We start from the raw sequence: 4,160 nt of genomic DNA on the forward strand, positions 1-4,160 counted from the left end.
GGCCTCCTTCTCTCAGTCACTCAACACCCTAGCAATAATCTGGAATAACATAGCAACCACCTGTCAGCACCCTAAAAACCACCCATAATATCTGAGCAACCATCTAGCTCCCTAGAAACCACCTGGGAAACCATAGCAACACCTTAACAACTACCTGGAAAAACATAGGGGCCACCTCACAACTACCTAGAAACTGCCTAGTGACACCCGAGCACCACCTGGAAGGAATTGCTTAACCTGCATAATCACTGATTTTTCATCTGCAAATGCAGTTTTCTAGTAATTTTTTTTAATGATTAAATTGAAACATTTTGTGCGTTATTTTAACTCAACATGAGGAAATGTGAGAGGACGATGTTGCTTCCATAAACATAGACTGTACAGATTTAATAAAACTTTGATTTTATTCATCTTTTTCAAACGCTGTCTTTTCATGACGCTCAGTCTACACCCTGTATACGTGTTTGAGCTATAAATATTACACAATAGGAGCATGTTCTTCAGACCTAATGTCCAAGTTCTTTTTTTTTTTTTTGTACTGTTTTCTTCTCTCATTAAATTACATAAGCCTATTACATTTCAGTTAGGATGTTGCTAATGGGAAGATCAACACGCAATTTCCTCTACCATGGCATCCAGTGAAACATATGGCAGTTCTAATTTAATTTCAGCACTCATGCCTTCAACTCTGTCCATGAAGGCCCGAAGAGGAGTATTAGGTCGCACTGGAATAGACAAGATTATAAGCCCAAAGACATGACTGAGAGAGGTGTGTGTACAAACTACAAAATACTATGTTTTAATGCTGAAGTCAGTGGATGAGCAAATTAGCTGATTCCTCACACTACATGAAGTATTCTAAAACGGGCCTAAGCAATACGCTGTCACAGCGTCTTGCTTATGCCTGACAAGGTTGACAAGTTTGCAAAATGTTATTTATTTATTTATTTTTACAGGATTGTGTAAGGTGTCTCATAAGGTAAGTAGGGTTTAACTGTAGTTGTAATAATAGTTTTGAAGAAAAAACAGTAAAATATAAAACTTAAAGTATATGAATACAATCAGTATGTGCACTGAAATCATTAAATATTGCTCCATTGTTCTAAAATGAATATAATAGAACATCTGCTTCTTTAACTTACCTTTGAAGATCTTAAATTGGCCTGCATTTGCAAATAGGCTTTTAAGATTTCATATTCAATCCATTTTTGTTTTTACATGATTATAATTAGGCCTAGAGTGAATCTGTTCTTAGTGGGCTATGACACATAAAACAGGTCAATAAAGAGAGTGAGATAACCAGTGAGACTAACCATAATAGCATTTGTATTAGAATCATACTCCTCCCTCTAAGAGAATTATGCTCTGAAACTCCCATTCTATTATGCAATTATTCACCTTAAAGCATTTTAGGGTTATTAATTATTCATTAACTACTGTGACACTTATACTAAAGGTGTGTAGTTTTATTTTATTTTTTTATTCTTTTCACATTCAGGTAAGAACTGACATGTTAGGAGCATCAACATATAAGGCGTGTCTATGCCCTTTCTAGTGAGAATAATTGTGAAAATATCTCCTAGTTGAATTCTGCTGGCTATAGTCTCCAGTCTCATTTGACACTGTCTGGCTAAAGGTCAAATGATCAATAAACTGTCCTCCAGTGCAGGCACCTACTGTACCTCTGTTCTGAATGCTGCACATATACCACTGATATTAGAACCTGTCTTTGTCATCTAATATTTTCTGAAAGTAATGTGCCTCCCTATAATCTAACACACAAAGATGAATATGGCTGCAGGACCAGCTATGGCACATCATTTATCTTGGTGAATGCCACAAAGAAGCAACAAGCCAGGTATCAGATATACAATGAAACAACAGAATACTCAACAATAAGCCAGTGTTCTAGTGGTCCTTATTTATCCTGTGAGGTCATATAAAATTTATTTTGAACCCCCCATGGACTAAGTTTCCAGGTCAGGGACTATCCCTGATTGTAAACTTGCTCTGGAGAAACAGGAAATAGGTTACTTGCAGAAAATGTGTTGCACATGTTTTAGCTTTAGTGGTAAATGTCAAAGAAACTCTGACTAAAAGCATTTATACATGGACCCACGTGTAAAGGGCTTATTTAAAAAAATGCTAATCAAATGTTACTAAAGGCAGCTCTACCTTGGAGTTAGAGGAAAATTCATTGAACCAAACAGGCAGTAGTTGGAGCTTTTTTATTAAACATCAAAGTGACAGTCCTCAGCATGCTCTTTGCTTGCTGAATGGCAGACTTTGTAATTCATATGTGTTTTTTACTTTAATGCTCTTTTAACAAGTGAATTGTTATTTATATGCTGTTAGCAAAAATTGAATATTTTCAGAGTTTACTAATTTTCAGAGTTTACTCATTTTCTCTTAGCGGTGTTAAACTAGAAATCTATTCAGTTATGTGGCTAGATAGAGTTAGCTAGAAACTTTGTTCATGTTTAGTAGTAGTATTAAATTAGAAAAAGAAAGGTAGCTACATAGCAATATAATGATATATAAAGCATAAATCTTTAAGTGCCAGTGTTAGCTTGTTGGTTGGCTAGGTACTGCTAGCTAACAACTTTTTGGATATAGACTGATGGTAGTTGAAAGATTTTAATACAAGCGTGTCAACTATTAAATAGTGGAATGGTGTGCTTTGAAATGTTCCACCCAAAGGTTTGATAATCAATCAATTTAGTTCTGCCTCTGAGCTACCTTCAAAACTATATTAATTCAGAATTTTGCAGATAAACATCTGATGGACAGAAAATGAACCAACTACTAATTGAGTCCATTTTTAAGCAATGCAAAGCACTGAAAATGAATGATTTTAATGACTGTTGAGAATTCACTTAATTTTCCTAGTAATTCAATATTCTGTTATGCTAACCACTGTGTATAAACAATAAAATTAGCAGTGTTTGATAGTAAGCAAGCTAACAGTCCCAGTTTAAATTTCTCTTTGGAGTTAATTTCCAAATTCAGTTATTAATTCTTTATGTTGTGTTCATTCTTAATACTCTGAGGACAATTTCCATTTGCATGATTTCATTGCTCTAGGGAACAACAGATGAAATATATGTTAAATTGAATTCATTTCTTGCCAATTATATGATTGTTTTTGATTTTTTTCACAATAGCCAGTTATTCATTCTCATTAATAAATTAATAAAGTATCCAGAGGAAAAATTGGTTTGTCTGTTTCCATTTATATGTATGTATTTCTGTAAATTTGGTTCATTTTGTAGATTTGAATGATCAATTAACATAATATTGTGTGGTATTGTGATACTACTAGGTGGTACTAGTGGTACTTCAGCTGGCATAGTAACATGGTATCATGACAACTCTAGCACAGAGCACAAAGCTAGTATCGACTCAACTCATAAAGCCCCTGCTGGCCATAAATGTGCAATGATTAGTCAACATAATCAATTACATTGATTATGAAAAATTATTGACATGGATTTTTATATTTGATGCACCGTTTACTTTGCATTTACTTAAAGCGGCGGTATTGAATTTTTGCCTCTCTATTGCTGTCTCTGTTTGAAATTTAAAATGACAAGCTATTTGCAGAGTTATTTTTATTTTATTTTCTTTTACGTGGGTTGTGCTTCAGTACTGCTCCTCTGCACGGATGAATCTGATGGTTTGAGGTATACTTACCAGACTTGCGAACTCCGCTTATAATACATGACTTTGGGCTTCTTTTTTTCTGAAATCGCTTGAAAAAATCACAGGTTCAAGTTTTTAGGGCTTGTTTTAAAAAAAATATGTTGCTTGTTAGGAAAATCTGACAAGCAACTTTGTTTTTTTACATTTACGGTCAGCATTTTTCCTAATGCATTGACACTCTTTGCTCACAGCCTCACAATAATATCAGTGCTGTAGTGTATGTTGCCCTCCCACAATTATTACAGGTTAAAAAAAAAAAAAAAACAAGTGTCATGTGTTCCACATAATGAAGGTTAGGATGGATGCAAATGCCGATAAGAGTTTATTAGAGATAAGATAAGATAAGATAAGATAAGATATAACTTTATTAATCCCCCGTAGGGGAAATTTAGGTCAACATAGCAGCACGAAGGAATATAAAAGAACAGAACAGATGCCGTATTGTAGAAGTATTCATA

Source organism: Ictalurus furcatus, chromosome 11 (assembly GCF_023375685.1).
Source record: "Ictalurus furcatus strain D&B chromosome 11, Billie_1.0, whole genome shotgun sequence".
Taxonomy (NCBI): Eukaryota; Metazoa; Chordata; class Actinopteri; order Siluriformes; family Ictaluridae; genus Ictalurus; species Ictalurus furcatus.